This window comes from Vombatus ursinus, unplaced genomic scaffold, assembly GCF_900497805.2.
Source record: "Vombatus ursinus unplaced genomic scaffold, bare-nosed wombat genome assembly UNPS02010304.1, whole genome shotgun sequence".
NCBI classification, from domain to species: domain Eukaryota; kingdom Metazoa; phylum Chordata; class Mammalia; order Diprotodontia; family Vombatidae; genus Vombatus; species Vombatus ursinus.
This window is the reverse complement of record NW_020950082.1, coordinates 2020091-2047195: the sequence shown is the minus strand read 5'-3', so window position 1 is coordinate 2047195 and position 27105 is coordinate 2020091. Positions and strand designations below refer to the sequence as shown.

Sequence of the window (27105 nt, the reverse complement as noted above, 5' to 3'; positions counted from 1 at the left end):
TGATAAGTAAGATTACTAAGGATTTGTACAAAGATTGCTTTTCATGAAAGGATCTCAAAATAAGTCTTAGACAGTAGTAGTAGCCCCATATAATGAATGACTGTACCTTTTGACTCTATCTGTTTTTCGCAGTCATCTAAGAAGGGGACAGCAGAAAATTTCCCCTGGGATCTTTTAAATAAATAGGAGCAATTTTTGGCTTCCTGAGAGTCTTAGCATTGAAAAATAGTCCACAATTCTGCAAAATATTCACTCTTGTGGACCATGAGATAAGTGTGTGGAGATGATGTATCTGTATGAACCATACTTCAGTGCTGCAGTCCTTCTGTAGAATGGAAAATGTCTCCCTGTCCTTGCTTTACAGCCTAGGTTGGTATACCACCATTAATCTGAATAAATTGTTTACGTCTAAATTCTTGTGAAAAGAGAAGATGAGTTTCCAAAGTCTCTTATGGACCAGTTAGTCTATGATTGATTCTGAGAAGATTGACAAAATAATCCTGAAGGGCTAGTTGCTGAGCAACCTAAAATCCCGAGTCCTCATAGCCCAGCTCTATGCTGTGGGGTCATCTGAAGAGGATGGGCAATGACAAGAAAAATAAGTGCTTGGAGTATGATTAACCGAAGTTGGGGATTAAACATTGAGTGGGAAGAAAGAGGGCTAGGTGGCCAAACTGAAACCTGTGTTCCATCATCTTAAATGCAGAACAGCAGCTGCAGGGAAATGAACACATTGGAAGGGAGAAACTAGCAACTCTGTTACTGCTGGATCACCAACCAATCAAGTGTTTATTGGATACCTATCATTGACAATAAATCCAGCACTCTGTTTAGTCCTATTATAAAACATGAAATACATTCAGACTATCCATCAACCACATTCAGTAAGCAACCTCTCCTGAGATTCATGCTATCCAAATATATTACCCAGTGAAGGTCCTGCTGGCTATTATTCATCAACCCTAAGGATGTGCTCCTTCCTTTCCCAATGAGTTAAGTGCTTGAGTCACAGTTTTGTTTTTCTCCTTCCTTTATCCTGCTCTCAACCTAAGGGACTTCAACATTCATGATGATGCTTTCATTTCCCATGTCCTCAATCTACTTAGCTCTTACAACCTATTTCTCTGCTCCATCTTAGATTACACAAAAAGATAGTCATGTCCTAGATCTTGCCATCATCAACAAATGTTCTCTTCTACATATTTGAACCCTGAAATTTCTTGAACTGATGATAATCTTTATCATTATATTCTTTCTCTACATCTTATGACTTTTAACTCTGTTATTTGTTCTCACTATGACCTCCAATTCCTTTATACCTCAGTTCTTTCCAAGGCTCTGGTCTGGCTACATTCTCTTCCCTTCCCTATCTTTACCCTTTACAAATTCAACTCAATTCCACATACTCTTTCATTCTTGAACCCTTGAATTCTGATCCTGTTATGCTCATGGCATTATTCTCCAAAAATAAATTTCTTTATATGCTACTGAATGGAGATGGAGAAAATCAAGAAATCACACACGCTCTACTGAGATCTCCCTGAAGGAAGCAAACATTCTATTCCTCCCTAATTGATTTGCTATTTCTCCACAACAGCTATTCCAATCCTTACTGTTTCTCTTCAAGCCTTCCATGGGCATCCATAATCCTACCAACCCCACTGTCATTGAAGGATTTTGCCTCAAACTTCACCAAAAATTTGCTATTGACTGAGAGCTCCCTCTTTTCCACACCCCCTCATTGACATCTTTCAGGCATCTTCCACTACCAGTGTTTCCAAAATCTTACAGATATTAATTCTTAAGATTCAGAATTTTTAAAAAATTACAATTCCTGGGAATTCTCAGGATTTCCCAAAATAATAACGTATTCTGTATTTCTATAACATCATATTTACATGTTTTAAAATAATAATGATCATTATAAGAATGAATCATTTTTCTTTGATGGGGTTATAGTAAAAGTTTCAGAGGTTTTCTATAAAAGTGATATAATAATAAATTTATGATTTATTATTACTACTATTATTATGGGACAGCTAGGTGCAATGGATAGACTGCTGGGTCTGGAGCCAGGAAGACTCATCTTCCTTAGTTCAAATTTGGCCTCAGAAACTTACTAAATAAGTCACTTAATACTGTTTGCCTCAATTTTCTCATTTGTAAAATGACCTGGAGAAGGAAATGGCAAACCACTCCAGCATCTCCAAATATGGTCATGAAGAGTTGCACATGACTGAAAACAACTGAAATTATTATGAACCAATACACTGTGACAATAATTTAAAAATCTGACAATGACTGGAATCCTTTATTTTTCTTAAAATGGTTCCAACATTTTTCATACTCTTTACTCACTATTATGGATAGCTAAATATGTTCAAAAAATATTATTTAGTAGTATTTATAAAGAACTGTATCCTATAGCAAATATTCAATCACTGGAGAATGTCAGTGAACGTTACTGAGTAGAATTTTTAAAATGTAACTTTCAGATCTCATGGCAAGGTTAATAGCACTACGCAGAATTACATATTGAAATAGCCAATGTAAGGACTTATTTTGCTTTTCAAATTTATTATTTCTTGGAACAACATTCACAGGGGGTACAAATAAAAATAAAAACAAAGGCAGTTCTTGCCCTCAAGGAGTTTATAATCTAACAGGGAGGACAACTCACAAAAGGTGGGGGGGGAAGAAAAGAAAGATACCAAGCCTGAAGTCCAAAAGGAGGTTAGCTGGTGGGAAACAGGGAGAAAATTCCAAATAATCCATTCAGAAGGGGAGAGGGTATCGATGAGATGAAAGGACCAGAAGATTCAATCTTACAGCATAACTGAGATTTCCCCATGGCTAGTTTCCTGGGGAAGAAAGGTATGATGGAGAGTTCCAGAGAATTCCAAAAGCAATGTAGATGGTGGGAAATAGGGAGCAGCAGACAAAGTCACAAATACACACTTACAAATGGCAATGGTTACAAGTAAGATTGACTGGTTAGATTGTGACTGCTTTTCTTTTATCTGCTCCTGTTCCAGGTGCTAAAAATGTTGACCTTGATTTTCAACTTTACATACTTCCTGCTCCTACTTTTGACTTGACTTTGATGGATTCCTTTGAACCAGTTAATTGTTAACCTTTAATTCTAATAAGAGAATTACAATAATTTCCTTTCTTTGATAACTTTTCTCAGGATTCAAGATTTGGAAAAACATAAATTTCCCAAGAAATGCCAGGAAGAAATTCTAGCACAGGAATATTATCTTCTTCTTCACTTCAGTCTCAGATGAAGACTTGGTTCTTTTCCATGTCAAAACTACCCTCTCCAAATACACTTTTGGTCCCCATCCCCTACCAACTTCTCTAGTCAATTGGTCTTACTCACTCTTCCTCTTATCTTCAATCTCTCCTCATGTAATAATTGCTTCCCTGCTTATAAACATTCTCATGTTTACCCTCATTCTGAAAAAAATAGAAACAAAAACAAACAACCCTCTCATTAGATCCAATTTTTCCTGATGTATATCTTGGGCAAGTAGGTGACATAGTGGATAAAGTGCTGGATCTAGAGTCAGGAAGACTGATCTTTATGAGTTCAAATCTGGCCTCAGACACTTAGTAGCTGTGTGATCCTGGGCAAGTCATTTAACCTTGTTGGCCTCAGTTTCTTCATCTGTAAAATGAGCTGGAGAAGGAAATGGCAAACCACTCCAGTATCTTTGCCAAGAAAACCACAAATGGGGTCATGAAGTGTAAAATAAGACAAAGGACTGAAACACAGCAATGGCAACAATGTGTATCTCTCCTCTCTTTCATGGCTAAAATCCTTGAGAAAACCTTCTATGTTAAATGCCTCCACTTTCCCTATGTCCACTCTCTTCTGAACCCTTCCAATTCCATTATTCAACTGAAATAGCCCTCCTAAAAATTGAAAATGACCTCTAAATTGCCAAATATATTAACTTTTTTCAATCCTGATATTCCCTGATCGCTCTACAGCATTTGAAACTGATGGCTTTCTTCTGGATGCCTTCTCTTTACTAAATGCTAGTACACATGAAACAATTTGCATATAAAGATAGAGTCAGTAAATTAACAAGCCTGCATTTTGCTAGGCACACTGCTAAGCAGTGAGGATACAACAAAATCCAAAAAACAAACAAACAAAAAAAAACAAAAACAAAGAAACAAAAGTCCCTGATCTCAAAGAGCTCTCAGTCTAATGAGACAATATGCAAACAACTATATAGGATAAATTAAAGACAATCCAAGAGGGAAGGAACTGGGAAAGGCTGCCTGTAATATATAGATTAGTAAATTCTAAATTATTCTGTAAATTAGAGTGAAATTATTCCTTATAAGCAAAGATGTTGAAAATCTTTAAAAGCAAAGTGAATGGACAAGAAATTACAACAAGTTTTATGAGAGATGGCTTCATTACATCAATGGTACTGAGAGAAATGATTATTAATAAGTAATGATGTGCACTAACCCTAGAGGCAGGAGGACCTGAGTACAAATCAGGCCTCAGACACTTGACATTTACTAGCTGTGTGATCTTGGGCAAGTCACTTAACCCTGATTGCCTCACCAAAAAAACCCAAAACCCAAAACAAAATTCTAATGATTTGAGGAGATTCAGATTTCTCCCTTTTTCTTTTGTCATCATTTTAAGATCTCAGTCTCTGAAGGTTGAGCTAACCTTCTCCTTTATCCAGAATCCACCCAGGTGGGATAGCCATTGTTTGGGTGGGGATAAATTCTTTCAATATATTGACCAAGGCTGGGGCTTTGAAGTAAATGATGGAAAGTTCAGGTCCAGCCTTTCATTGTAATATTCATTCTCTCATTAATTATTAATCAATCAGAGTTGATTGCCACCTTGGGGAACACATCTCTTCCAAAAGGACATATAAACCCTGTGCTCTGCCATGATGGGCTTTTGGTCTAAGAGAGAGATAGTTAAATGACCATGCTTTTATTAAAACGTTTTATTAGTAAATAATTAAATTACCCAGAAATTCTGTCTCAAACATTTTAAAACGCCACAGTACCATGAGGGTAGAGTTGGGAAAGAATTACTAGTAACATGTTGGTCTTTTCAACTGCACCTGGAAACAGATAAAATAGTGCCATCTTCAACCATGGTAAAATATAAAAAATTCTAGGTTTGGAATCAGAGGACCTGCATTTGAATCCAGCTTCTACCATTTATTTGCCATGTGATTTGGGGCAAGTCATTTAACATATCTAACCATCAATTTCCTCATCCTCAAAATGAGGGTTTTAGCAGATAACTACTGGGTTTCCTTAGAGCTCAAGATGATGATCCATGATCTGTCTGATTTGGTGAGTTTTAATGTTCATTCCAGTTCTCTATCTGTAACATTGATCCTGTGAAAAAAGACACTAGGATAAGTTTAGGATAAAAGATGATTAAACATAGAAGAGGACAGTGAGGTGGCACAGTAGATAGAGCACTGTGCTTGGGATGTGGAAGACTCATCTTCATGAGTCCAAATCCAGCCTTAGACACTTACTAGCTATGCTACTCTGGGCAAGTCACTTCACCTTATTTGCCTCAGTTTCTTATCTGCAAAATAAGCTGGAGGTAGAAATTGCAAACCACTCCATTATCTTTGCCAAGAAAACCCCAAATGGGATCATGAAGAGTTGGACATAACTAGAATGACTAAACAACAGTAACAAGACTGTAAAAAAAAAAAAACCAAAACAAAAAATCACAACCCATGATGAGTATGGTAAAATGGTTTTGTAGTGGAAAATTCTGTTAATTGAACAAAACCTGACATTTAAGTAGGCAAGTTTATAAACACTTTACATACATTATCTCATTTATGTAAATTGTCTCCTTTGATTCTTTGAACAGCCCCGTGAAATAGGTGCTATAACTATTATTACTCCCATTTTACAGAGAAGGAAACTAAAATAGGTTAAGATCACTTGTCCACAGTTACACAGGTAATAAGTGTTTGAGGTGGGATTCAGATGCAGGCTTTCCTCACACACAGTCTACCATTCTATCCTCTATACCCTATTGCCTCACTAGAGAACTGTATGGCAAATAAGTCTGTGGAAAAGAGAGGATCAGAGGGCATAATTTATTTAGATTTTCAAAAGCCTTTGGCAGGATTCCATAGAAAGAAATTTAAAAAACCAAACTACCATGGGATTAGGGACAATGTTTTCTCACAGAGAAGGAACTGGCTCATAGACAGGAAACAAGGGTGACCTTTAGCAGTGGCTTAACCTCTCTGGCCTAACATCAAGGAGAACAATCATTCTCTCTTGCTAGATTATTGGAATCATTGTCAATGATGGAATGACTGAGCTGGCTGGGATACAGTCATTACAGTCATCATGGTAGCTCATCTATTATTAAACACACATGCATGCACGCACACACTCATAAGCAAGGCCAACACTGTAGAAACATTTCAGGTACATGTAGTGGGAGTACAAATCACACATTTGTCTTTCCAGTTACACTTGGGAGATAACCAATGCCATTCTTAAAGGGTGATGACATGTTTCAGTCACCTTTTCCTTATTGAAAGGTGGCAGTCTGAATTCAATCAAGCACAGCCACTGGAAGTGATTGAGTTATTGAATCTTATGACAATTCTCTTCCTGTTAGAAAAAAAAACCCAACAAACCTTTTTTTCAGAGATTGAGGATGTGTTATACTGTCACATTGTTTGTATGCCACATATGCTAAAATACTGTTTATTTTTTCTTCCCCTTGTTTGAAAGGACAAAAAGGGGAGGGGGGAATGAGTTACTAGTGAGAACATTAAAGCTAGTTTCCTGATTGCTAGTTATTTCATCAAGTAAGTATAAATACTGGGTATTTACAAGGTAGCAGCAAAATGAATGTTTCAATGGAAGACCTTCTGGTGATACACATGCTCTTGGGCTTTAAACAGATTGCACTGGGGAAAATTTCAGATGGAGGGGGAAATGGCAGTTACAAATGCTTAAATAGCTAGGTAAAATACTATCGTTTTACTGATAGTGCCTTTTTCTAGAGGACAACGACAACAAAAGACAGCAATTTCCTCATTTATTACAGTAGCCTCTCACTATACTTTAGTAAAAGTTCATAGTCATCAGTTAGCAATGAAAATTCCTCAATCACATCAGAGTCCTCTAGACTGCTGGAGAGTGTGGGCTTGGACTAACTACTCTGCAGTGCCATCTTCTGTTTCTGAATGATACTACTTGTCACTGAAGAGGCTAGAGAAATGACTACATAATATTTTCAAAAATTCAAGACTTGATTCAAGAGAAACAACTTAGGATAAAGTGACAATCATGTGTGAATGACAACATTGATTACTCTGAGACTCATTACTGAGTTAGGTATAATGGAGCTCAATTGATATAAGATATAAAAGCATCCCAGAAGGAGCACTTTCATGGAAAGTTGGAATGCATTTTACATTGACAGGCTATAGATTAACAAGATAAAAACATTTTTTTGTTCTACAACTTCACATGTCCAGTTCATTATTTTAAACTAAATGTGTGGAGAACAATTTGCTTAAATAGCCAACTGATGCACTCAAAGAGTCAACCCAAGTGTATTTGAATATAACTTTTTCATTCTTAAACACATTTTAAAATCTTGATAATGCTGACAGAAATTTAACTCAGTATTCTACATTATTTGCATAGATTTATATGTGGATAAAGATTGTCATAGTTTTAGGATGCACAAGTATAACTGTATTCTGTTGGACATAGTAATCAATGTAGAAATTATCACTTTTGTAATTTTAAAGAGCTGAAACCTGAATATGTTAAGTACTTATTTAAGATTTTGATAATCAACAAATATGAACCTAGACACTTTTCCTAACTTAGTATAGCCTAAGATTTTGTTAGTGTTTTTTGGCCACATGTCGCACTACTTACTCAAATTGAGCTTGCACTTTACTAAAACCTCAAGGGGAAAATCATCATGGTTAGACTTCTGCCTAACCCAAACATCTTAGGTCATATAAGTCAAGTTTTGAAAATAACCATAGAGTTCCACATTAATTTCTCATGTCCATGTTTTGCTTGACTCAGGATTCACAAGAACTACTGGTCTCAATGTGGGATATGTTGGACAAGTGTCCCTCAGCTGTTCAATTATTATTAGTTGGGAACTTATATCCTTGTATTTCAGTTTGCATCAAGCCCTAGCCATTATGGAAGATGTAGTTCCTAAATAGAGGTGCTTTTACCTGCCACACAGCACATCAGGCCAGTTAAGCTTGCTCTCATTAAATCTCTATTGAAGGAAGAAATAAAGGAAAGAAGGAAACAAGCATTTATTAAATGCTTATTATGAACTAGGTACTGCGCTAAATGCTTTATAGATATTGTCTCATTTGATCCTCACAACAGTCCTGTGAGATAGGTACTATTATTATTCACATTTAACAACTGAGGAAACTAAGGCAGACAGAAGTTATGTGACTTGCCCATGGTCATACATCTGGTGTTTGAGGCAAGATGTGATCTCTGATTTTCCTGACTGCAGGCCCAGTGCTCTATCTACTGTGTCACCTAGCTGCTAATCATATTAGATTTGACTTATTTGAAGATTCCAGATGTTTTTGGATCCCAATTCTATCATCTGACTTGTAAGCTAAACCTCCCAGCTTTCTTTGATATTCAAATCTGATGAACATGTTATTTGTACCTTCAGTGAGGCCATGATGAAAACACTGAACAGTATGGTGTCATCAACCATGGACAGGGACATGTCCCTCTGGGGGACATCTCCAATTTGGTATTGACCAGTTTGCGACTACTCTTTGAGTAAAGTGATTAAGATTTGAACCACTAAGTCAGTAATATCAGCCAGCCTAATATCCTCCATTTTATTATCCAAGTTAGCATTTGTGTAAGGGCAACAATTAACTTGGTGCAGCTATAGCAATATAGGACAAAGTCATCAGCTTCACCACCCTCCCTTTGAAAAAGACCTTGGATCATCTGAAACTTCATCATCTGTTTTCTCAACTGATAGTGAGACTGGACTTTCTTCAGAAGAAGCAGCTTCTTATGTTGCATTGAAGTATAAGGACAATCAGGAGATGTTACCTTGAGAAAGGATAATCACATCTGACCACAAGAAGAACATATCTGTGATGATAGGTGAATGGTAAATTAAGGTAAATGAAGCTCCAGGGTAATTTACTTGGTCCTGATGCTAGCTTTCAGGGTTGTGATGGGAGCTTAGATTTTATTCATTTTCAAGAATTTGTTCATCCCTACCTAAATATCGTGCAGGCCTGAGGAAGTTACCGCTGAGGAGGAACAAAATGGTCAAAAGGCAAGACTTTGACTTGGATGACTCTGTTATGCTGGCTGAGTATAACTATGGTTCTAAAAAAGAGAGATAAAATAGTCTCTAGGTTTAGGAAAGTTCATGAGAGAGTGATAAAAATTGCCTTTGAGGAAAAAGAAACACCAACAGCTCAAGAGAACTCCAGTAAATGGTAGTGGTTCATCAAATAGCAGAGAAGCAGCCCAAGATCAAATGTCAGCAGCTCAATAGAACAGAAGCAAGTGGCATCTTTGAAGGTGAAGTGGACATCATTGAGACACAGTGAATTGTTAGGACATCAAGTAACAGAGTTGTGAGAATTGTTCCAGCTGGGCTGCAACCACAAAAGTTTGAATTGTCTAAGGAGAGCTCTCTCTTCCCCCCTACAACATGGTCATCTGTCGGATAGCATGCCTTTTTGGATATGGAAGATATTTTCCAGTTACTATTAACTGAATGACTTTTGCTTTGAATTGATGTATTATCTTGCTTGGTCTGATATAAGGAGATAAGTAGGGAAAAGAGGAGGATTAGAGTTGTTACTCTGAGTAGATGACCATCCCCCAACCCATGAACGAGGGAGTTTCTGAAGTAGAGGAAACAATAAGGGGAGCCCAGGCTACATTTGTCTTTGTCAAATGACTTGCTGAAATTCAGGAACACTATTTCTAAGGCCTCCTCCAGACTAATAACCTAGTATCCCTGTTCTAAAAGGAAATGTCATTGGTCTGGGACAATCTGTTCTTTCTTAATTCATTCAGGCTCTTAGTGATTAACACTTATCTTCCTGAGTGGTCACAAGCTCTCTCTCTCTGATAATACATTCTAGAATTTTGTCAGGAGTTCAAGTCAAGCTCACTAGTATGAAGTTTAAAAAGTCACCCTTTTTTCTTTTTTGAATACTATTGCAATATTTGTCTTTGTACAAGTCGGTAGCATGGTTTTTGGTCTCCAGGATTTTTAAGTATATTGACAGTAGCTAAATAGTCACTTTTAATTCAGTTCAATAAAGATTCACTGGCAGCTAGGTGGCACAGTGGATGGTGAGCTGGGCCTGGAATTGGGAAGACTCATCTTCCCAAGTTCAAATCTGGCCTTAGACACTTACAAGGTATGTGACCCTGGGCAAATCACTTGACCCTGTTTGCCTCAGTTTCCTCATCTGTCAAATGAGCTGGAGAACGAAACAGCAAAGCACTGCAGCATCTTTGCCCAGAAAACCCCAAATTGGGTCATGAAGAGTTGAAAATGACTGAAAAAAAAAACCTGAACAACAACAACAAAGATTCAATGAGTACCTACCATATCTAAGCTATTGGGCAATAAATACTCCCTGGCCTCAAGGAACTTATATTCTGTAGGACAATCCTATTTTGCTCCCTTTTTCTTAACCAATTCTGGGTCTAGATCATCTGTGGTGTCTGTCCAAGATATATGGGTTATCTGACCAATCATATATCATAATTTAGACAAATTACATTCTTCATCCACTTAATTTTTCCTGTATATTTTGTTAAATTGAACTTGTTGGCCTATCATGGATTTTATTGAAGAGACCCTGTAGTATTTGATGCAACGAGGGCAATATCAACTGCAAATAGGAACATCTAGAATATATATCACCATTTATTAGGAATTCTTCTTTCAACTGTGCTTTGTGCAAGGTATCTTCAAGAATGTTGACAAACACCTTTGGCAACCAAGCACATACAGCTCTGTTTTATTCTTTGATTTCACAGTGTTGTTGAATTAACTGAATGGTAAGCATTAAATGTCTACTAGGTGCCACTATGTTAGGTGCTAGGAATCCAAAGGGGGGGGGAAAAACTATATACCCAAGAAACTTGTATTTTACTGGAGAAAACAACACACAAACACTCAAAAGTCAATGTAAAATACATATCAAGTGAATACAAAATAATTGGGAGACGGTTGTCTAGTAGGTGGAATTTGCGTTTATCAAAGACTCCTGCATGATGTGAACATATACATGGATGACAGCTTGTCAGAGAAGAATCTTTGTAACTGGGTTTTGCCCCACCAAGTCAAATGTTTATCTGTTGTCAACAAATAACAACAAGAGTAGCAGCTCTACACATTTAAGTCAGTTGTGTGACTGTAAAGATGTGGTCCACTATAAGCAATCAACTGTGAAAATCTTCCTCTTCCTTTCTTAGGTTTTCCCCAAGAATTCCTTTAGTATATGCAAAGACCATATTTGTGGGAATTCTTGAGATCAGAAAGTAGCTGTATGGGTTGGTAACTGCTAATGAGTTGCTGATAGTAGTTACTGAAGTAATCTTTTAGTGGATATTTGTTTCGGTATTGCTGATTTGCACCTGAGTTTCTTATCTTCTCACTAATTTCAGATTTCAACTCTCTATTGACCATTTTAGGCTATTTTTCCAAGCCTAAGGATCATTTTCTTTGGAAGAGAAAATGGAAGCAGAGAAAAATTGTATAGTTCTGTGATCTCTGCATAATTTATTACCTACCAGGAAAGATAGTTATGGACTAAGACATTTATATGTCAATGCCAAGAATAAGGGAAATAAAGTGAATTAAGTATCTTAGCATGAAGAGGCAAATATGGATATAGATAGATAGATATACAAAGAAAATACACATCTATCTCACCGAAGTGTGGTAGAAAGCAAGTTACAACTGGAATATGGCAATGGAGGGGTCTTTTTGTTCAAAAGGACCCAGTTAAATGGAAGGGGTAATGGGACAACATTGTGCTTCAATAAGATGTTGTCTGAACATCTACTAAAATGGAGAGGAGGAAAAGTGTGATTGAAACATTTGGGCATGAACTGAAAGAGAAAAACAAAAACAAAAACCATGCACATATTAAGTGCCTACCCTGTGTCAGGCATTGTGCTAAGTACTTTACAATTGTTATCTCATTTGATAACTCTGAGAGATTATTATCCCCCTTTTAGAAAAAAAAAGAGGTGATACCCTGCACTTTGATTCTTATTTGATTCTATGTTCTTTGCCAAGGAGAATGATAATGGCACTGGACTCTGGACTAGAAAAGAAAGGGAAAAATGGATAGTAGGAAGTTGATACCTAAGATAAGGAAGGAAATAGTAATAAAGCACCTAGCTGCCCTTGATAAATTAAAATTGTCAGGCCAAGATGATTTGACTACATCCTGAGGTATTGAAAGAACTACCATATTTGTTTCTTGAGCCATAGTCAGCAGAATTTGAAACTGTAAAAAATGGGGAAAGTGAAGGAGGAGTGGAAAAGTACATATATTGCCCAGATTTTTCCAAAATGGGGAGGAAATAAATTTTGCAAATTTAGGCCAGTGAGCTTGATATTGATTTCTGGTGACTTTTAAAAAGAAAACTGTGAATACAATCGACCATATCAATAGCCAAAAAATCACCAAAAATCATATGGTTATTTGAATAGATGCAGAAAAAGGTTTTGACAAAATACAACACTCATGACTATTAAAAACACTAGAAAGCATAGGAATAAATGGAGCTTTCCTTAAAATGGGAAGTGGTATCTATCCAAAACCATTAGTAAGCATTATCTGTAATGGGGATAAGCCAGAAGTCTTTGTAATAAGATCATGGGTAAAGCAAGGATGTTCATTATTACCATTCTTACTCAGTATTGTATAATAAGATAAGAAAAAGAAATTTAAGAATAGTCAATGACAAAACAAAACTATCACTCTTTGCAGATAGTATATTAGAGAATCAACTAAAAAAGTAGCTGAAATAATGAGCGACTTCTGCAAAGTTGCTGGATATAAAATAAACCCACATAAATCACCAACAACTCTATACATCGCCAAGTTTGGTGGGAAGATACAGAAAGAGAAATTCCACTTAAAATAACAACAGATAATATTAAATATTTGGGAGGGAGAAAATTTGGAACTCAAAATTAAAAAAAGAATGTTAATAATGTTTTAAAAATGGTCCTTATTTTCTTTCTTGACAGAGTTATTAAATATGAAGTAGAGGGAATATTGTAGATATTGTTTATCTCATTTTTAACAAATCATTTAATAAAGTCTTTTATGCAATTCTTGTGGAAAACATGGAGAGAGATGGAGTAGTTAATAGCAAAGTTAGATGTATTCAAAACTGGCTGAATGATTAGTCAGCTTGGGACCAAGTCTCTGGTGGTGTGCTACATGGATGTGCACTTGGCCTTTTGCTCTGTTTATGTTTTTTATTAATGACTTGGACAAAGACAATTATGGCATGGCTTATCAAAACTGCAGATAACATAAAGTTTGGAGTAGAGAGATAGTTAAGACACAGAATGACCAAGCCAAGACCCAAAAAGTTTTTGACAGGCTAGAATATTGGATCAAATACAATAAATTTAAAAGGGATAAATTTAAAGTGTTAGGCAAGTTTACAAATTTGACTTCACAAATACAAGATGGAGGAGGCATAGTTAGATAGCAGTCCTTTTGAAAAACACATGTGGTTTTAGTGGGTTCCAAGTTTAATACATTGGGTTAAAAGTGTCATATGGCGACTCCCCTATAAAGCTAAAATGATATTGGACTGCATTAACAGAGGCAAACCTTCCAAGACCAAGGAGGTTATAGTCCTGCTTTACTTTGCCCTGGCCATACAACTCTGGAGCATTATGTTTAGTTCTACTTACTGCAACTAGCTTTTTCTTCTAAGTCTTATCCACTCCGGGTTAGACATCCCCACTTGAAGTTTAGGTAAAGACAGTGAGAATGTCTAGCCTGGAGTGGATAGGCATCAGAGAAAAAAGAAGAACCTTAGGAACAGCAGGTAGGAGTTGTTCAGTTCAGTCATGTGTGACTCTTTGTGACCCCATTTGGGATTTTCTTGGCAAAGATACTGGGAGCGGTTTGCCACTTCCTCCTCCAGCTCATTTTACAGATGAGGAAACTGAGGCAAACAGGGTCAAGTCACTTGCCCGGGTCACACAGCTAGTAAGTGTCTGAGGCCAGATTTGAACTCACGAAGATGAGTCTACCTGACTCCAGGCCTAGCACTCTATCCATTCTATACTACCTAGCTGGTGGTAAAAGTTGCAAAGAGTCAAACAGATTGGATGTCAGGCAAATCTCCAAAAGGTAGTGGATTTCTTCTTGACGGAGGTCTTCAAAGAAAGAGTACTTAGTCCCTTCAAACTTCCTGGTTCTGTGATCTTTGACATTTTATGGCAAAAGAGAGAAGGACTAGCTATAGTAAAATATATTAATTTTCAATACATAGAAGAAGGTGAATACTCAAGAGTATAGGCCAGTGAATTTGATGTTAATACCTGGTAAAATTCTAAAATGACAAAAAGGGGAAAACTTGGTAGGACTTAGAAATGGAAGAAAACTTTACTACAAGCCAGTGTGCATACGTTAAGAACAAATCTTGCTGAACACAATTCATTTCCTATTTTTGACAGGGTTACTAAAACAGCAGATTAGAAGACTCTCTCACAATATCCTTGTAGACTAGGTGGGAAGATAAGGTTTCTGTGGGAGTATGTTTTGGTGGAGTTGGAATGTGTTGACTGACAACACAAAAAATAATATTTGATGGTATACTATTCTAGAGCTTTATCTTTAGTAGAGATTGGCTCTGTTTAATAATTTATCAGAGGCTTGGAAAAAGGAAATATATTTATCCATTTATGGATGACATATGTCTTAAAGAGATGGCTAATATGTTTTATGGAAGAGTTAGAACTCCAAACGATTTCAACAGACTGAAATAGAGAACTGAAGCTTTAAAAGTTGAAAACTTAAATTGATATTAGGTCTTCCATTACAAGGATGATGATATTCTTACTATAATCTCTGGAGTTGGATATCTAAAATAATGTGTTCAGTTCTGGGTACCACATTTTAGGAAAGACTTTGATAAGCTAGAGGTAGTCTAGAGATTGAGACCAATGAGCTGAGATAATACAGATCCCTTCATTTTAAAATTAGAAAACTCAAATCCACAGAGGATGCCTATGGTCACATGAGGTAGAAACAGCTGGGATTCAAACCCAGTTTATCAGACTACAAGAGCAGTGTTGTTTTCACTTCACACTCTGGATGGGGCATGGCAGCAACTAGGATGGTGAAGAGTCTCATTACCATTCTAAAGACTGGTAGAAAGAACTTCAGAGGTTTAGCCTGCAGAAGATAAGACAGAAGGAAGATATATAACTGCTTTCTTTAGGTACTTGAAGAGCTGTCATATGAAACAGGGTTTCTTTGTTCTGCTTTGCTGAGGACAGAATTAGAAATATTGGACAGAAAGTACAGAGTGACTGCTTTCAATTCAATGCAAAGAGGGAACATTTTTTTCCAACAGTGTTGGATAAAAATAGCATAGGGTGCCTCAGGAAGTGCTGGGTTCCCTCATCACTAGAAGTCTTTTTTTTTTTTGAGGAGGCAATCAGGCTTAAGTGACTTGCCCAGGGTCAACACAGTCATCACTAGAAGTCTTCATGCAGTGGAGAGCTGGCATAGAAAAGACTCTCAACAAGTCTTGGTCAGACTAGATGACCTTTGAATTTTCTTCCATATTTGAGAATCTATGATTTTGTGATAATTGACTTCAAATGTCTGAAGGTTTTGAAGTGTTATGTGGAAAATGAATTAGATTTGTTTTGCTTAACCATGGAAAAGTCAATGGGTTGTATTGGGTCAATTGAATTGAATATACAGGGAAGCAGTATTCAGCTAAATATAAGGAAAATCTTACTAAGAGAACTATGAAAAATGGAATGGGTTGGCTTATGTAGAGGAAGTAAATTCCTCATTACTGAGGATTTTTAAGGAAGGACTGTGTGATTAAAGATTCCTACTTCGGACAAAGTCTGGACAATATGATCTCTGAGGTCCTTCTTCACTCTTAGATTACTTTTTTTTTTAACAAAACAAATATAGAACAGGCTTTATTTGAGGATATTCAATGTGAAGCATCCATTCCTGAGCCTATAATTAAAGAAATTCGTATTTCTTCTTCTATGTGGCTCCCTGTCTGACCTTACTTTCTTAAAAAAAAATATTTATTTTTAGTTTTCAACATTCACTTCCATAAGATTTTGAGTTTTAAATTTTCTCTCCCTTCCATTTCTTCTCCCCACCCTGAGATGAAGTACAATCCAATATAGGCTCTACATATAAATTCATGTGAAGCACATGTCATGATGTAAAGAACATTTAGAACTAGTGGGAAGAACCATGAGAATGAAGCAATAAAACAGAACAACAAAAGAGAAGGAGAACAAATAGTATGCTTCCATCTGCTTTCAGACTCCATATTTCTTTCTCTGGTCGTGGATCACTCTTAGATTCCTGACGACTATTACCTTGAAGGAGGGAGAATTTGGAGACTGTGAATTGATAGTATTGTACACCAGTGAATATACTTAGGAGCAAGAAGCTATGGTTTTTCAGCCTTGGTTGTTTCCAGATTACTGAATACATTAATATTTGTTTTAAAAATCCAATGAAATGAATATTGTATCCTTTTCTTAAAAATCAAAGAAAAATGTTTATGTGTTACAGCACATATTGTTTGTCCATTTGTGGGAAATTGGGGATACTAGTTAATTTCTTTTCCCTTACTTGAAAAAATCAAGTTTCATAATATGTGGAAAAATAGTTATAATAAATACATGACCACAAAGGACCAAAACAATGGTCATGTGAATAGGGCTTGATAAGAGTTATTTCTATTAGAAAGGTGTACCACAATTATCATAATGAGCTACTTTATTGAATGAGATGCCCATATAAAATATAACAATTGGGAATAAGTAATTAATTGAAATTATATAACCAGAAAGTGGCACTTTACTTGAGTATATTTGAATTTTTCATGCAACCATGAACTGAAAATCAATCCCAAACTCTGGATGACAGACCTTGAACTGGTGGGAAGATTGATAAACAGCAACATTTTATAGTGATATGCACAGAATGAAACAGAAAGAGTTTCATTAAGGTAGAATGAATAAAACATCCATGTTAACATTGATTATGTATACTATCCTGTAATGTCAGCTAGAAGGCTGATATGTATCTAGATGTTTTACTATAAATAACAAACATTTAAGTGGATCAAGGATTCTGGTCTCTATTCAATAAAATCTGCTAAAACCTGAAACTTCAGGAAACAGGACTGAAAAGGAAGAGCTCCCATCTCTGATAGCTATTACCCTGTGGCTTTGGTCAAGTCACTTAGCCTCAGGCAACAAATCCCTAGGGCAATTTCCTAGTCTTATGTATTAAGTCAAAGGTGTTTGCAGTCTGCAATGGTAAACATCAGAAATCCTTACACTGATGAAATCATAGGTGCTCTTTGTATTTTTGTATCTTATCCATAATTACATTCCTTTAAGCATCTACTGCACATCAATCATCTATATTGACATCTCTTACTTCTTCCCATTTTCTTGTGAAATCAATGTATGGACCAATGGAGGTGAATCAGTTGAAACCTGGGAGGTGGCTCAATAGTTTTGTAAAAGGTATCAACTCATTCAGTGTATAATAAAAGCATTATTAACTTAAACTCTCAATTAAACTCATATTTTGGGGGGGCCTTAATCTTTAAGAATTAGCACTCATTCAACAAATCAAACCCTATGATTCATTCTGGAATTATTTAACACTTTAGCATGATATATAGCACTAATATAATACAATGAAAACAAGCAGTCAAAATGATGCTAGAGCAGCACTTCTTAAACTTTTTCTACTTGCACCCCCTTTAGTACTTCTCAAACTGTGGGGCTACAACCGACAACTTAAGAAGCTCTGTGCTAGAAAATGACAAAAAAGCATCAAAAGAATATTGACACATCTACACATAATAATGTATATGCCTATACATAATATGTCTATACATAATATGTCTATACATAAAAAAATATAGAATGCTTACTAAGGCAGGAAGGTGGACTGATAAGGTTTTTTATCAGATTTAGGAATAAAATTAAAACAAACAACATTTATGGGAAATTATCAATTAAACAGGAAATTAAATTAACTCCAATATTTTATTCCTTCAACATGTTGATGAAGCAACACTCTTCTTTATTAACACACAGACACACAGACAGAATTTTTAAAAATTATTTTTCCAATTACATATAAAAACAATTTTGAACATTCATTTAAAATTGAGTTCCAAATTCTCTCCCTTCTTCCCTCCCCTCACTACTCATTGAGAAGGCAAGCAATTTGGTATAGGTTATACATCTACAGTCATGAAAAACATTTCCATATTAGCCATGCTGTGAAAGTAAACACAGACAAAAAAAACCACGAAAAATAAAATTAAAAAAAGTATGCTTCAATCTGCATTCCAACATCATCAGTTCTTTACCTGGCTGTGGATAGCATTTTTCATCATAAATCCTTTGGATGTCTTATGTCATCTTATACCTTATATCTTTATTGCTAAGAATAGCTAAGTCATTCATAGTTAATCATCACTGTTGTTCCAATATTGCTGTTACTGTGTACACTGTTATCCTGGTTGTGCTTACTTCACTTTGCATCAGTTCATACAAAAATCTTCCCAGGTTTTTCTGAAACAATACTGCCCATCGTTTCTTATAGCACAATAATATTTCATCACAATCATATACCACCAACTTATTTAGCCATTGCCCAATTGATGAGCATCCCCTGAGTTTACAATTCTTTGTCACCACAAAAAGAGCTGCTATAAATCTTTTTGTACATAGAGGTCCTTTTCCTTTTATTCTTCTTTTTGATCTCTTTGGGATATAGACCTAGTAGTGGTATTGTTGGATCAAAGGGGATGTATGGTTTTATTGTCCTTTGGGTATAGTTCCAAAATGTTTTCCATAATGGTTGAATCAGTTCATAACTTCACAAACAGTGCATTACTGTCCCAATTTTTCCACATCCCCTCCAACATTTGTTATTTTCCTTTTCTCTCATATTGGCCAATCTGACAGATCTGAGGTGGTACTTCAGAGTTATTTTAATTAGCATTTCTCTAATCAATAGTGATTGAGAGCATTTTTATATGACTATAAATAGCTTTGATTTCTTCTTCTGAAAACTGCCTGTTTATCCTTTGACCATTTATCAACTGGGGAATGACTTGTATTCATATAAATTTGAATTGGTTCTCTATGTATTTGAGAAATGAGGCCTTTATCAGAGAAAGCGGCTCTAAAATTTTTTTCACAGTTTTTCACAGTTTCACTGTGTATTTCACTCCATCTTATTTTCCCCTCTTTATTCTTCTCTCTTTCTCACTTTTTACCTTGTCCCTCCTCAAAATGTTTTACTTCTAACTATATCTCCCCCAATCGGTTTTCTCTTTTTATCCATCCTATCCTTCTCTTATCCCTTCCCCCTCCTACTTCCCTGTAGAGTAATATAGACTTCTGTGTACCTTTTTGGATCCAATTTTGATGAAGGTTCAAGCATTATCTACCACCTCCTATCTTCCCCCCTACTGTAAAAGCTCTTTTGTGACTTTTTATGTGACATAATTTACCCCATTGTCCCTCTCCATTCCCCTTTGTGCCAGTGCATCTCTTTTTCTCAACCCTTAATTTTATTTTTTTAGATATCATCCCATAACAATCATCCCTCTTTCTTACTCCTTAATTTTCTTTTTCTAGATATCCCATCATAGTCAAGTTGCATCTGTGCCTTCTCTTTATGTATACTCTTCCTAACTGCCCTAATAATGATAAAATTCTCAGGAGTTACAAGTATTATATTACCTTGTAGGAATGTAAATAGTTTAACTTTATTGAATCCTTTATGATATTTCTCTTTCCTGTTTCCTTTTCATGCTTCTCATGGGTCTTGTATTTGAAAGTCAAATTTTGTATCTAGCTCTGGTCTTTTCACCAGGAATGTTTGAAAGTCTTCTATTTGATTAAATATTCATTTTTTCCTCTGAAGGATTATACTCAGTTTTGCTGGGTAAATGATTCTTGGTTGTAATTCTAGCTCCTTTGCTGTCTTGAATATGATATTCCAAACCTTTTCATCCTCTAATGTAGAAATTGCTAAATCTTGTGTTATCCTGAGTGTAGTTCCATGATATTTGAATTGTTTCTTTCTGGCTGCTTGCAATATTGTATCTTTGACCTGGGAATTTGGCTATAATACTCCTGGAAGACTTTTAGGAACTTTTTTCAGGAGGTGATTGCTGAATTCTTTTACTTTCTATTTTACCCTATGATTCTAGGATATCAGGGCCATTTTCCTTGATAATTTATTGAAAGATGAAGTCCAGGCTCTTTTTATTTTGACCCAGCTTTCAGGGTAGTCTAATAATTCTTAAATGATCTCTCCTCAATCTATTTTCCAAGTCAGTTGTTTTTCCAATAAGATATTTCACATTTGCTTCTTTTGATTTTGTTTTATTGTTTCTTGATGCCTCATGGAGTCATTAGTTTCCACTTGCCCAAGTCTATTTTTAAGGAATGATTTTCTTTAGGAGCTTTTGTATCTGCTATTCCATTTGCCCAATTCTACTTTTTAAGGACTTCTTTTCTTCCATAAATTTCATACCTCTTTTTCCATTTGACCAATTCTGTTTTTTAAGGAGTTCTTTTCTTCAGTGAATTTTTATACATCTTTTACCATTTGGCCCATTCTGTTTGTTAAGGTTTTATTTTCTTCAATAATTTTGTGCTTCCTGTACCAAGTTGTTGACTCTTTCTTCATGATTTTCTTACATCACTCTCATTTTTTCCCCCAATTTTTCCTCTGCCTCTCTTATTTGATTTTTAACATCCTTTTTGAGCTGTTCCAGGAATTCTTTTTTGGGCCTGAGACCAATTCACATTTTTATTTGGGGCTTTGGTTATAGCTATTTTGATTCTGTTGCCTTCTGAGTTTTTGTTTTAATCTTCCCTGTCCCCACAGTAATTTTCTATGGTCATCTTCTTTTTGCTCAGTTTTCTAGACTATTTTTAACCTTTTCTAGTCTATTTTTCACTTTTTCACTTTTAACTTTATGTCAAAGTTGGACTTTGCTCCCAGGGCAGTGGGGACACTGTTACAAGTCTCAGGGTTTTTGTGCTGCTATTTTTAAAGCTGGTCCTGGGATGTCTCTAAGTTTACAGTTCTTCCAAGGTATTATGATCTAAGGCGAAGTGTGATCATTGCTCTCCTGGGCTGTGCTCTGGTCTATGAACTACCACAAGCTCTCTTTTCCATCCTGGAACTATGACCCACGTCCCCGCTCCTCTGTGGCCTCTAGTGTGCTAGTGCTACTCCTCACTCTGGGAGTGAGACCTGGAACATACAACAGAGATCTGCAATGCAACAGATTCCTTCACCCAGTGCCATCAAAGAGTCCTCTGTAATCTCTTTCTGACCAGTTGCTTGACCCCTTTACCATTGTTGACTGATGTCACCAGAAAGTGATGCCACCAATTCAGTCACTCCCAAGGCTAACTACTAGCTTGCTGCAGTGACTTGTGCCGGACTGTGCTTTACTCTCACCCCAGTGAGACAGATCTTTCTTGTTGCCCTCCTAAGTTGTCTTGAGCTGGAAAATGGTTTCATCTTGTCCTTTTGTTGGTTCTACTGCTCCCAAATTTCTTTTGAGATGTTATTTTAAAGTTGTTTTGAGGGGAATCAGGGAGAGATTAGGTGAGACCCTGCCTTTACTCCACTATCTTGGTTTGGCCTTTCCCTCTCCCACCAGAACCTTCAATGAGATCATTGACTTATATAGGTGAAGAAAGTTCAGGACTTGGAAGAAAATGTCAATTGGAAATAATAAGGTTTTTTTTTTAATTAATCTGAGAATTTTAGAATTTAATATGCAGGTTTAATATAGAAAAACTCAAGCTATTTCCACCTTGATATTATAGAGATATAGTACATTATTTCTGGTATTACTGTGTTAAAAAGTTCTCAACAGAATATGCCAAATGCATCGTCTTCAGGATTAAACAGAAAAAAAGTTGACATGAATTTTAATGGAAAAATCATATTATACAGTAACCCAAAGTTAAATGAGTACAATTTTATTTGAGACTGAATCAGAAGGACAAATTTAAGAAGGAAAGCAATAAGTCAAGTTAATGTGTCTTTATTAGGCACCTACTATGTGTATGACACTGTGCTAACCACCTGGTTAAAAAGTAAAATCCCTTCCTTAGAGGAGCTCTCCACAATCTAATGGAGGGGACAATATGCAAACAGCTATACATATACATACATATATACATACATACATACACATATATGTATATATAGGCACACACACACACATACATACGCACACATTCACTCAGTTGATTCTTTCCAATGTATCATATAGAGTGTACGTATTTTATCTATCTATCTATCTATCTATCTATCTATCTATCTATCCATCTTTTTTATCTATGATACATCGGAAAGAGTCAACTGAGTGAAACCACTGACACTAAGGGCAATACAAAGTGGCTTCTTGCAGAAAGTAGGATTTTAGATGAGATTTGAGGGAAGTCAGGGAAACCATAAAGATGAAACAAGGAGAGAGAGAATATTGGAAAGATAGCCAGCAAAAAAATTATGGAGTGAGGTGATAGAATTATAATGCTCAAGGAACAAAAAAATAAAGGGCTATCACTAAATTACTTTATATAACCCAAATTCCCTCAGAACTGTTAACATGACAATACAATCAGATCTCAATTAAAGACCCTTAGGATTATCTCCAAAAATAAATAATCCTGGCCTGGCTTGCCTTTGAAATTCAGAACTCAATTTTCTAATGGCTATTTCATCAGAAAATATGAAAAAAATTAATATTATTTTGAGCAAAATCTAATTAAGGAAGCTAAACCTATGAAAAAAGTCATTTAAAGTAAAGTCTTACCTTGATGCTTAATTACCTATAGATTGGAACCTACCAAGTATTTGCTTTCTGTCACCTGTATTTATTTTGCATACAGGGAAACCTTTTGAAACCCAAAGGCTCAGTTACTTCTACTAAATCTACATAATATTTGAGATCAGGGAAACCATACAGCAGTCTTAAAGAATACATTTGTATATCCCCAATGTGAATTGAGTTACAAGAAATAGTGACATAGTATAGAAAAAAGTAAATAACTTCTCAACTACTCAGAGTTATAACGACCAGTTTTGGTGCCTAGGACAAGCTTCGTGAAGTGGGCTTGAGGTAGCTGGGTAAGCCAAACTTAGCTGAAGTTGGAAAGAGACCTTGGGACACAAGGCCTTTTTGAAGGAGAGACCTTGGAATGCTTGCCTTTAGAGAGAAAATGATTCTAGTGGAGTGGGGTATAAGCCATTTGATAATTTCATAGTTTAATGCTACTATTAGTTCTCTGATGCCCAAGGAATATAAATGCTAGTTAGTACAGGCTAAATTTCAAAGCCTTGAGGCAAAGATCTAGTTGCCCCACCCTAAATAAAGGACTACAGATACTCTTGTATCAGGTCTTCAAAATAGGGCTCCATCATTTTGTTCAACTTAATTCATAAATCAAACACATCCACGTGTTCATGTAAATACAAAAACATAATAAAAGCTAAATATGAATTCTCTTCTGATTTGGTGCCACTCTAATTATCTGTGTTTATCTAAGAGCATGGAATAGTAGATAGAATGTTGGGCTTATAGTCAGGAAGACCTGGGTTCAAGTACCTCCTCTGCCATATACTGGTTCTACGATGGTGGGTGTATCATTTTCCTTCTGAGTGCCCCATGGAACTCTACCACCATTATTTGCAAAACTGATACTGAACTGAACTACTGGTAGAGGGAGTTTATTGTCAGGAGTTCCTTATATCAATGAAATCATAGGTCCAGCAAAACAAACAAACAAACAAACAAACAAAATCCCTCCCACAAATTTGCTCTCCCATATTACTATGTCTAAACATAGGCAGACATTAATGTATTTTCAAGCCAAGAAGAAAAAAACTGTCTGATGATCCATTATTTCATAACATCTATACCACTTCCCTATCCCCTTGCCATAGTAATTTATTTTCACTTTCTTAAATGTCATATAGTGTGAATGATGTGATTTTTCCACCTTTCTCCAAAGATGCATCATGCATGTTGTTACAAAAGTCCTAATTTATTTTGGTAAGTTATTAGAGGATACGTAATTTCAGAAAAATGGTAACAGGCTAATTTTTAGAGTAAAAGAAAGGCCAGTCCTGAAAATTATAAAGTAGGTTACCAAATGACACCTAGGAAGTGACTAGAACAAATCAAACAGAATGCAATCACCAAGAAAAGGACAATGTGCTGGACAGCAATCACCAGGCCTTTGTTGAGAGCAAATCGTTCCTGAACAACTTAATTTTCCTCTATGATAGACTGAGAAGCTGCACAGACAAAGAGAGAAGCAATAGAAATGTCATGAGGAGAAATTCAATTCTTCTCTGCAATGAGGGAAAAAAAAACAATCGGTAATTCATGTATTGTAATTTTGTTTAGCCTTTAATCCCAAGGCTCATTCGTTCAAGGAAAGGACTTTTTCCTTGATTAAAACTCAAACTACCCAAGTTTTGGGTCTGTAGTATAGAATGCAACACTTATGGAAATATGAATAGCAAACAAAAGCAAGATTATGAATCTGCTATATTCTTGCCTCTTGTCTTCATCTTTAATTGTAACATAAACCACTTATGTGGATTTCAACAAAGCTTGTGATTCCATACATCTCATCGTTTTATTAATGAGGCAGAAATACCTACAGGGTCTAAACCAAGCTGCAATGTCATTGGACAAAAGGGAATGGTAGCATTTTTCTGACAGGGTGGGGTGACAGAAGCAGCTTACAACCCTCCTTCAGTCTTAAACTGATGCTGCTTTTTGGAGGTTCATTCATGTTTCCCAGATAGTCATTTGAGGATTTCTTAGTCTGGATACACAGACCATCAGAGCAACAACAGTGTCAGGAACTCAGCTGAGGAAGTGGACAGGGAGAGAAAAGTGGAATGGGAATGTGGGATGAGGACAACGATATGGGAAGAGGTGACCGCAGAAGTTGGATATCTATTGAAAGAGATAAAGCAAGGGTACAAGCTAATGTGTGGTTAGGGGTGCTCACATTTCTAAACTCCACATTCAGAAGCGCAGTGGAGGTTTTTCCTTGAAAATGACATCTGGAGTCGCAACTGTCCATATCCAATTTGCTTGCAAAGGTTGTGGGAAAGCTCAGCCTGCTTCCATGTTTAGGCTAATAAAGGCAGAACAAGGGGCCAGGTTGTACTGGGCTCCAACATAAAAGAATAGAGGGTATTCTTGGAAATATGGTGAAGAGTCAGAGAGGGTGTCTAGATTAGAAGAAACACTGTCTAACTTCCTTCCAATACATGGAAGAAAAATTCCTCTCAATACATACCTGGAGTATGTCAGTCATAAAGAGGAGGGAACTCCTGCTTTATCCATCCATTTCTCTGTCTTGAGTAGGTAAACCCTAATCACCGTGGAAATTGCTATTTGAGAACATTTCATGACCAGAAGGTCAAGGATGTGTGATAAGTAAATAAAGCAAGGCAGAATTTTCTCCCTCCCTGCCCTCTTTCCTTTCCCACCCTAAGTCATAAACCCTAACTTTTTATTCCTTTTGGTCCTGGAATGTTAGGAACTGGTAAATCTTTTGTTTCCAGGGAGAGAGGTAGGTGTTTAAAAAGTGGGATCAAGGTAATCAAGATAGGACTTTTTTTTTCTTTAAAAGAGCTTGCCAGAGATGTGGAGTTGCCATGGCAACCACTTGTTGCTGCTAAAAGCCAGAGTAATTACTCTGACAAAATCTTCCCTAACATACGCTTCCTCTTTCCATTTTCTGCCATTTTTGACCAGCACTTTTTTTTTTTCACTGATTTCCTTCAGGTTTTTGAGGGCTTGACATTTCTCCATCAAGAGAAAAAGTGATTTGCTTCCATACAGAAGTAGATAGGATTTTCTATCATAAGGGAATTGATGAAGGGAAGAAATCTATTTTGTTGTTTCTCTAAGTGTCACGGATAAACTGGCCAAAGAGTTCTCTTTTCACTTCTCCCTAAGCATTGAGGAGAAAAAAGCTTATTTTGCCTTAAAAAGTGCTGCTGGTGGATTTTAATAAAGTGAAGAATGCTTCACCTGAAATGTACAGACTGGCACTTCCTAAGGCCACTGTAATTTGGCAGGCTAGTAGAAATGTCTCAGCATTTCACTGGCGAATTAATTTCATTTAGGGTCCCAACAGTAGTTGAGTTAAAATTGAATATAATTTTGATTTTTAAATACTTTCAAAGGATTTCCATATATGTAATACATGAATTCTAGAAAGTTTATAACTATATTCCACTTATTTTTCCTAAGGTCCCTTCCAGCTTTAAAACTGTCATCTTGTTTTTTACCCAGCACCAATGCATTGAATTTCACTGACAGTTGTTCCAGATATTCCTGGCTGTCATGCAGAGTATAAGTAAAAGTCTCCATCATCTCAGATTTGGGTCATGAGAAAATTAGTGATAAAGCAGAGAAGTAGAGACTGAGAGGTAAACTGAGTTTTATTTTTGTTTTTGAAATTGGACCTATGATTTCACTGATGTAGGGAGCTTCTTCTACTGATGAGGATGGGGCACTGAGAAATTCATTGCCTTGGTCATAGTCACACAACTGGTCTTTGCTAGAGGTGGGATGTGAACCTGGTCATCTTGATTCTAAGGTGAACTTTGTATCCATTTTACTGTATTGCTTCTCAGATCTATTTCTTTTTCTCTCTTTTTTCCTTCCTTCCTTCCTTCCTTCCTTCCTTCCTTCCTTCCTTCCTTC

The 27105-nt window shown here is 36.2% G+C and overlaps 1 protein-coding gene across 2 annotated transcripts in view; it reads right to left on the bottom strand.

Annotated features, from left to right (window-relative positions):
• NALCN (sodium leak channel, non-selective) overlaps positions 1 to 27105 on the bottom strand; it is a 502028-nt gene that overhangs the window by 93422 nt on the left and 381501 nt on the right. The window lies entirely within an intron of this gene.